Source organism: Fukomys damarensis, unplaced genomic scaffold (assembly GCF_012274545.1).
Source record: "Fukomys damarensis isolate Sample0158 unplaced genomic scaffold, DMR_v1.0_HiC HiC_scaffold_18, whole genome shotgun sequence".
Classification (NCBI taxonomy): Eukaryota; Metazoa; Chordata; class Mammalia; order Rodentia; family Bathyergidae; genus Fukomys; species Fukomys damarensis.
This window is the reverse complement of record NW_022900930.1, coordinates 42061748-42071518: the sequence shown is the minus strand read 5'-3', so window position 1 is coordinate 42071518 and position 9771 is coordinate 42061748. Positions and strand designations below refer to the sequence as shown.

The 9771-nt window shown below is 41.3% G+C and overlaps 1 long non-coding RNA gene across 1 annotated transcript in view; it reads left to right on the top strand.

Moving 5' to 3' along the window:
* The first annotated feature begins 571 nt into the window (after positions 1–571).
* Positions 572–9771, top strand: part of LOC104862550 — a 26885-nt gene continuing 17685 nt past the window's right edge. Inside the window, exons 1-3 of the long non-coding RNA XR_780357.1 lie at positions 572–797; positions 1459–1584; positions 1696–1884. This is a non-coding gene — a long non-coding RNA (uncharacterized LOC104862550). The remainder of the gene's footprint in view (positions 798–1458; positions 1585–1695; positions 1885–9771) is intronic.

Below are 9771 nucleotides of genomic sequence, written 5' to 3'. Positions count from 1 at the left end.
AGTACCGTCCAACAGAAAAGCAGACTGGTAAAGACGTCGCTGTGAGTCCTTATCCACATTTATTAACCGGATTGGGCTCCATTAAATTTCTCACTCTTCCCCAAAGTAAAAATAACCCTGAAGGGTAAGAATTTATAATCTCTTCAGGACACTGAGGCAGCTATGAGAGAGCAACTAATAAATGGTGGGGTTACTGTGCTGAGGTGAAGGGGTGAGTTTTGAGGGAGATTAATAGCAATATGTCTTTTACTATAATAATTTCAAAAATTGAAGCACTCAAAGTATTTTTCAATCACACCTTGTATCCCAAAATTCTAATTTCTTAAAACTCAAAAGATATAATTTTCAAATTTGTTGTTTAATTAGAAAATCCTAATGAATTGGATGACTTTTTGATAAAGTACACTTGACCAAAATGAGCTCAGAAGGAAAGTACAACGTTTATAATCTGAGTATAATGAAAGAGTAAAATTTAAATTACTTTCAGCAGTTATCTTTTGGTCTCATTATATGTGAACTTAACTTTTTCATGACTTCTTTCTTCTTATTTTCCTTTTATTCTCAGCTAGAGGGAATTCAGCCACGTTGCGCCCATGTTCTAGCAGCTGAAGCTAAGTCTTCCATTGGAAGGGTCATAGCTCTTTTCCAAAGCTCTATTATTTTAGAACAAAGTCTAGAGTTGCCCCATTTGCTCAAGATTTGGAGTCACTGTCACATCAATTATAACTGCAGAGGATGCAATAGAAAGGGATCTTCAACTCTACCGGAGGACAAAACTATAGTTTTTTGCTCAATTGGTAAGTCTTATTGCCGATTTGAAACTTATTCGATCTCAGCTTAGAAAATTGTTCTTATCTCTGATGCATGGGGCTGGGTGCACTACGGAAGAGAGGGAATATGAGAAAACAAGCCGAGTGTATACAAATACAGGAAGGTAGAAACTCGCACAGACAGAAAAGAAAGTTACTAGTGGGTGACAGAGCAAAACTAAATGAAACAGGTGGAAAGAATCTTCATATAATGTAGTCCAAATACGTAATTTCAGTCTATTTAATATCTAGACCTTGAGCAAGAAATAGACAGAGACCAGGAAATATCGATGTCAGCAAATTTATTTATTTATTTGTAAAAATAATTGAATATAGAGACTCAGACCAGTATAAGATAATAACAAGAAGAACGCAAACATCAGAAGTAATTAGAAGGAGCAAGGGTTTTATGGGGTAGAGATGTTCTCTTCGGTAAGAATTGATAAATTTTTTGACAATTCCTTAGTGGTGAATAATTTCAAATTTATATCAGAACATCTCTAGCATCAGAATATACTGATATCTCTTGTAGAATATATTTGATTTTTGTGTTATTTTGTTAAATAATTGGTAGGATGATGTATACATAGGTCTTATTAAAGAGCATAGGTTTAGCCACTCTCCAATTGTCATTTTATTAAATTTTCAGGATCCAGAGCATCAAAGAAGCCATCTACATGTTGTTATTGAAAATAATCTGCACGGATTTTGTGCCCTTGTTTCCAAGAATTGCAGTCAAAATACAGATTCACTTCAGAATTGGACGATAATCAAGGTTAACCTGTCTGACAGTGCCACAGATTCAAATACAGCCTGACTTTTTCTCGACTATAACAAAGGCAGTGCTGTTGACCAAAACTCTCTCCTCCTTTTCCCAAACTTTCAGAAAGGCTGCCTTTGTCAGCACCTCATGCAGTGAAGTTGCGATAGGTGACCATTCTGGCCAAGGAGCCTTAGTGCCAGTGTTACGAGTCACTTTGGGCCAAAGGATGAAAGAGCAGCCAGTTTTCCATCTGCTCTCTCTTCTCCTGTTCTCTGCACTACGGAAACACCGCATCACGGATGGAGAACCACGGTAAGGAAACAGCCTGGACCCTAAATCATTGTTTGAATGGAGTTGTCTTGAAGCAATAGAGGCCTCTCTTTAAGAAAAACTCTGGAAGGGTTAAGTCACTAGAGTTCTTGATTAATTTATTACTGCAGCCTTCATTAGCCTCAGATCTTGACTGAGGCTTTTCCCTCCAAGCTGAGTGCTGCATTTCTTGTATTTATCAATAGTCAATATTATTTTTCATTAAAAATACAATTCCATACTTTAAAATAACTCATTATTATTACTGTAGCATTTTTTTATTATTCCTTTGTGAGTGCTTGTCCTTCAGGTCCCATTATTATCCCTAAAACCAGTCCCATAAGTCACAGTTGTTTGGGGTCTGGAAGTGGTCAATGAATATATACTCATATCTATTTCCTGTCTTAGAACCTAAAATGTTCTTTCCCCAGATATACACTCTACTAATTAATTCTTCATCTTCTTTCTTTGTGAAATTCTTACCTTCTCAATGAAGTCTATACAGACTATGCTAATTTATTCTACCAACTGTACCTGTACACACACACAGCCCAAATGATTCTTATACATTTTACTTTTCATTTTTTCTACAGTGAAATTTATCTTCCTCTATAGTATGTAATTTACTTGGTTGTTGTAATTATTTTCAATCTTGTACCTATCTCTGCCTTGGTAGTAAATCCCACCAAGGGTAGATTTTCATTTGTTTTGTTCATTATTAGAAAAGTATCTCACATCAACTAGTCATTCAACAAATATTTGCTGAATTAAAAAGATATATTCATATAGAACAAGGCTTGCTGCTGCACAATGTGAGAGATACAAAGATTCACAGGTAAGTGTAAAATCTAGAAAAAGGCATAAATGAAGCCCAATATCACTACAATGGCAAGCAAGCATAGAGTGTTGTGTTATTGAGCTATACAACAACAAAAACCTTTAAAGAACTAAAGTCCTGTCATTTGTGGTAACATAGCTGGAACTGGAGGACATTATGTTCAGTGAAAGAAGTGAGGCACAGAAAAGAAAATATCACATGTTCTCACTCATATTTGGAAGCTAAAAAAAGGTGATCTCTAGAAAGAGAGAATAGATACTAGTTGGCAGAGGAGGGAAGTGGGGGCGATGCAGGAGAATGGCTAACATGTATGGCTCGCAGGTCTATAGGAGGAATAATTCTTAATGTCTCATAGCACAGCATGATAATTATGACTGACAGAATTCAGTTATACATTTCAAAATATGTAGCAGAGAGGATTTTAAGTGTTAGCATAAACAAATTATAAACATTTGAGGTGGTAGGTGTATAAATTACCCTGATCTGATTATGATGCATTATGGACATATATTGAAATATCACATTGACCACATAAATAAATACGGGTCATTATGTACCCATAAACATTTTTAAATCAAATAAAATGTAGCATGTGTAGAATATGAAAAGATTCTCTCCATTCTGGTAGTGCATGTATACATGTGCATGTGCGCATGTGGTGTATTTGTTTATATCCAAAGGAGCAATTTCCCTGTCAATTTTGTCCTAGTCTTTTGAGCTTGTTGAATTTCTCAATTCAAGCTTTACTTAAATGGTTTAGTCACTCCATATTTCTCAAGATTAGAAAAATATGAATTCTCTCCAACAGTGCAAAATCGCTGCAGAGCAACAGGCTTATGAAGCTCAAGGTTGATTCTACTCTAAGAAACTCCTTGAGAATGTTGTTCATTACCTTATAGCCTGCCTGCTCCATGAAGACCTCAGGGAGGAATTCGTGGAAAGCTTAAGTATTATGTACAGCTTTGGGTCTGCTGAACAGTCAGCCCGTTTTTCATAGGGACAGTACGAACTGCATAATTCATTAGGTTTTCCTTTTCACATTGTCCATTGGAAGCTTTGATCCAAATTTGTGCTTCATCTGTTACACACAAGGTATGGACCTTTAAGGCTTGTATTTTAGTGTATCAGTATCCTCATTCCTACTTTCTTTTTCTGTCCCTACTCCTGTTTTGCCTTTCCTTTCTCGCCTTCTTTTAAAGCATGTTTATTTATTTATTTTATATCCCTATAAGCCGCTCCAAATCCTTTTTGAAAGTAGTCAAGGGAAACATAAAGAAAGCAGTGGTTTTATATCTATTGGGGGAGATCACTGTGTTGTGTGCATGAAAGGGAGAATGAAGAAAGAAAAAGAGGCAAACAATGAGTGAGCAAGGAAGAAAGAAAAGGAAATAGCAAGAGAATAGAAAGTGGTATAGCCCCTGCCCTCAAGGAACTTGAGGGGTGATGGCCCAGAACTCTGTGCACTGCTTTACTGCTCATTGATTTCTCCCCTCTGTGAACTCCAGCAGCACTTAGAGTCAATAACGCCCAATTTAGCACTCGGTGATATACTGCTTGGTGCTGTCTGCTTATTGTTTTATGTGGTTAAGTGTTGCCTTTTGGGCAGGGATCTGTGTTAACTTCTCCTGTCTTTTCATAGTGAGGAGTGCAGTGGTTCTGTAGATTGACTGATTGATCAAGAAGCCGTCCATCCTTCCAGAAGGACAGTCAAGTCCCTCTGAACACACTGGCTAGTGCAGCCAAGCCCCTTGGACCCGCTGGTCTCACAGCCACACTGCCTGATTTATCCTTGCTGGAGGCAAGGGTCTTTGAAGAAATAGACTCGCATATAGTTCTATGTGTCAGGGTTGTGTCTCAGTGTATTGCTGCAAGAATTGAAATTGTGTAATACTACTGAATAATTAACCTTTGCATTTGTCAGATTTGCTGATCACTTGCTGTGTGTCAGGCACTGTTGTGTATTTTTATATTGTATCAGTAAAAAAAAAACAAAGAAAAAAAAACTCCTGCCCTGATGGTGTTTATAAATAGGCAGTATATGTATGTTGGAGGTGGGAAGGACATCAAACGTGAGATATAAAAATAGACAAATTACACAGTATGTGAGAAAGAGGTAAGTGTTATAAAAACCAGAAAGACATGGAGAATGAGGGGCTTGGAAGTGTGGCATGAGGTCAGAGTTGAGACTGTAAATGAAATCATGGCTAAGGGTCTCACTGAGAAGTGGCATCTGAGCAAAGACGGAAAAGAAGTGAGGGAGTGACAGACATCCACATCTTCCCTAAATATAGCTGTGTAAAGGTCCTGATGCAGAAATGAGCCAAGAGGACTCAAGAAGGAGCAAAAAGGCCAATATGGTTAAAATAGAAAGAGCAAGGGAGAGGACAGCAAGAAATGCAATCAGAGCATTAGTAGCGATTTGGCTTGGGAATGGCTCTGGAGGAGAGTACAAGTTTACTCCCAGCAGGACAAAAAGCTACCTAGGGAAAATGAGCAATAGGATGCAAATTGTTTTGGAGGTGGTTATTCTGCTGCTTTGTTGATATCAGAACAGGGGCAGTGGTGGGAGCTGGGTGACCTGCTAGAAACCTATGGAACCTACATGAGCAGAAATGGCAATCAGATCAGGGACAAGTGCTGCAAAAGTGGTGGCAAATGGCCAGATTCTAAAGATGAATTGAAAAGTGAGACCGGCCCTACTTCCTGATGGTTTGGATATGGAATGCGAGAGTGGGAACAAGGATGGATCTGCATGAACTGAAGGATGGAGTTGTCATCATGGAGTTGGAGAAGCCTCGGGAAGGTACAGATTTGAGAGAGAAGGTGCTTCGCTTTGGACACTGATTTTCACACGTCTGTTAGCCTTCTCAGTGGGGACTGGACTGCTGCTGTCTGCTGTCTGCTAAAGCGAGGGGTCTGGAATGGAAGGCACACTTGGCAGCCATTGGAATACCGAGGTGATTTAAAGCCTTAAGACTGTAGGAGGCAAGTGATTAGAGCAGGTAGAGAGGCAAAGATGCCAAGCAAGATGTGAACCCTGTGACCTGACATCATTAGTCAGTAGAAGGGAAGAGAAGGAATCACTGCTAGAGCTTGAGAAGGTGTGGTCAGTGAAGCAGAAAGAAAATCAGGAAAGTGGTATCTTGAGAAAGTAAAGATATATAAAAGAGGAAGGGGTTATTCAGTGGGTTGAGCCCACTGAAAGGTCAATTTAGATAAGGACAAAATTGATGAAGATGCAGAGGCGGTGCCCTAGATAAGAGCAGTTTCAATGGACTGAGATATCCAAGGGATTGACCAGAATGAGTTTAGGGGAGAATGGCAAAGGAGAAATGGGAAGCAATAAGTAGAGATAACTCTTTCAAGGGCTCTGCTGCAAAAGGGAGAAAAATAGTAGCTCATGAGGGAAGTGAGAATCACAAGATTTTTTTTTTCTTTTTTAGATGAGAGAAATAAATAGCAGGAGAGCAATAGTTTTTGCATGTCAATGGAACTATTTTGGAAGAAAATGGGAAAATCGATGGTGCAAGGGGTTTGCAGAATTGTGGAAGTGGTGTTCTTCAATATGAAGGAGGGGAAAGGAAGCACATGCAGAGGCTGGCTTCGGGGGGGGGGAGAGGAGAACTCGGCAGTAGGAAGAACTGGGGCGCAGGTGAAGGCAGACGTTGTGTTGAATGTCACACTATAACAGCAGCTGCTTTTTATTGCACAGGTAAGTTGAGCTAAGCAGTTGCATGTGCTGGAACTTTTGCTCCCATTGCAGTGGTGACTGGAGGCAGGGCCTCTAAGGGGTGATGAGGTTGTGAAGAGAGATCCCTGCCTTTCTTTTTTTTGTGTGTGCGTGGTACCGGGGATCAAACTCAGGTCCTTGCTCTTGCGAGGCAGGCCACCGAACCGCTGAGCTAAATCCCCAGTCCTATCCCTACCTTTCTTGAGGGCTGAATTGCTTACTGCATGCAGCTTTGGTTATAAATCAAGGTGGCCCCTGAGTTTTCTGTCTTCCATTCGTGGCCACTTGTCCTGCTTTTCACCAAGTCACTCTGCCATAGGAGGCCCTTGCCGGATGCCAGTACCATGCCTTGGGCTTTCAGCCCCCAGAACCACGAGGCAAATAAACTTCTTAGGAATTACTCAATCTTAGGTATTCTGTTATAATGAGAGAAATGAATGAAGACAGTGCTTAGCCTATACAAGAAAGCTGCAAAAATCCCAAGAAAAGAGTTATCACGCTCCATAGCCCTCTTACTGGTAAGGAAACTGAGGTTGAGAGAGAGAATAACTTGCTCAAAGTCACACACTTACCAAATGGCAGCTGGTAAGGTGGTGAAACCAGAATCCTTGCTGACTCCAGAGCCCGCAGTAGTAAGCACTGCTTTCCACGGCCTCTGAGGGGGATGGGCCCGCCGTTGTTCAGGCTGAGGTCTCTGGAGAATAGATAGATATTGGTATCCCTTCCGAGATCAGTGAGACTCCAGCAGGCCCCGGGGGATAAAATGGGCTTCAGGAGGACTGAAGACAGCGCAGTTTGTCATTTCTGCTCTCTTACTACCTAGATGCTGCATTCCAAGGAAGCACAAAAGAGAAGTGCAAGGGAAAAACTTCCTGCCAGGATGTCACTAGCTCTTAATGTTTCCCTGCAAGGATGGAAGAAATAGGATGTTGCCTAGAGACATCCAAATAGATGACACAAGGAGCTAGGAGAACCAGAGGGAGGTCTACCACCCAGCCTCTGATACAGGGCCCTGTGACATCTCAAATGCAGACCAGAGTGAAGAATAGAAACTGGGTGCAGTTTAGCCTTGTATCCTTCCAGGGGTGGTTTCCCACAGGAGATATGTGTTAAAGATGCCTAAGACTGGATCTCACTAAGTACATTCTTCTATCCACTGGAGGACACTCTCAGGGCTGACCCTTCCAGAACCCTCCTGGACATTGACATTGGTGGGGACTTTACCTCTTTATCAGACAGTTAGCTCCATTGTTAGGCAACTTCAGTCATTAGAATGTTGCCTTATCTTGCTCTAATCCACTTCCTTTTATCCTCTACCCACTAGTTGTAGTGATGTAGTTACCCTGCTGAGGAAGTCAGGCTTCTGAGCATGTGAGGTAATTCATCCTGAATAGCTTCCATGGGGGCAGAGGAAAAAAGAACATTTACTTCCATAAGCTTCTAACTTTGCATGTGGAAATAAGATCAGGAACAGGTAACCAGCAAAGGGTTTCTGCTTTACTGAGCACTGGGTTGTGAGGCTTTTTGACCTCCTGGTGGAGTGTAGAGAGCCTAGTGTGAGCCCTGACTGTATCCCGGTGTTCTGTAACTTGGACTGCCTGGTTTCCTTCCTTCACAGAGGACTGTACTGCTATGATTCTCCTTGCAATGCTTGTCGGAAGATGATGGGCTAAAAGGTTCCCTACCCTCTCTTCTCCACCCCACCAGATCTCTGGTTTCTGGTGAGCAGTCCTTGCTTGTACTGCCCCACCCTGGGGGGGAGCTCTGGCTTTATCGCCTATCAAAACAAGTTCATAGCTCGAGAGAGAAGTGGTCAACTCTGAAACGCCATCCTTCTTGCCAAAAGAAAGAAATCTGTGACGTGCCAGGGACTATGATGGCAAATGGCCCAGAGATTGCTTGTGCTATCCCTGCCTTGTCACAAAACTGGGGGGGGGCATTATAGAAAACTCCACAGAAGTAGGTTCCCACACTGGGAGTTAGGTACCCTCATAAAGATCCTTTGTTGTATTAAGGTGAAAAAAAAACACACTTTTTTCTATTTTTATTTCCTGGAGCCTTTAAACTGTCTCCATCTACTGTAACTTTTTTTTGCCCTAGGGATAGCTCTATGAATAAACAGAACTTTCTGTTCAAGGTCTATTTGGTAGGGGGATGGAATCTTACCCTCCAAGGAGTGCAGGTTAGGGAAGGAGATTCAAATGTTCTGCCCTACTGGCTGCTGCATGCCTTGGCACACAAAGCCCCACTGCAGACTCAGCAGCAGAGAATCAAGTGCTGACAGCGGAGAGCCTCAGTAACTGGGCCACCAGTGGCTGAAGGCTGACACTGATGGCTTTGGAAAGGAGAGGATAGGGTGGCATAAAAAATAGCATAAGAGAATCTTCATCATGGCCCATCTTATGGTATAGTCGAGGGAAATATTTCCAAGCTACTAAACTTTTCTGTCCCCTTGAAAAGGTCCAGCACTTATTTGTCACCCTTGACCCTACCATTCCAAGTATGTCTGGCTGACAGTGACAAGGCTACTTCTTTGGTGCTTCCTACTGGGTGCCCAATCACAAGGAAGAACCAAGCGTAATAAAAACTTACTATACCCCTGGTATCATGCTAAACACTTCCATATACGCTAACCTGTTCTATCCTCCTTTCTGTTAAAAGCAAGATATTATTAAATTGGATGGACTGTTTTGATTCTTCTTTGGATTTTGATTGTTATGCACATTTTTTTGAATGAGTGGGCTTTGAATTATTTTTGCGGGGGGTACTGGGGATCAAACTCAGGACCTTGTGCTTGACAGGCACATGAGGTACCACTGACCTGGATCCCCAACCCTGAAGCGTTTGTTTTTCATAGGGAGTTGGTGCCTGTAATTGGTTTGGGGAGTTGTAGGATGTTTTTTCGATACAATCAGAGCCATTTTTTGGAGGATGCATGAGACAATACCAATGAATGCTCACAGGAAGACACAGTGGACTTAAACTTAGTTTACAGCTCAGCTGAATGGGAATATGTTAGGCTTCTAGCGGTCCATTCTTCAATTATGGGAGACTTGAATGTAGATGCAATTTAGAAATTTCTCAAAAAGACACAGGATTCAGCTACCCAAGTAACCAAAGAAGTGGAGGGATATTATAACAAAGGCTCAGTAAGAGCTACAGGAGGGTAAAGGTAAGAGGTCAGAGGAATCAGAGATGGAGCTGTGCAGCGTTCATGCAGCTGTCCATGAAAGAGGAGCAGTAAGCTTGAAGTGAGCTTGAAAGTGCACAGTGTTTTTTCTTGGGAAGCAAAAAAAAAAAAAAAAAAAAAAAAAAATAAAAA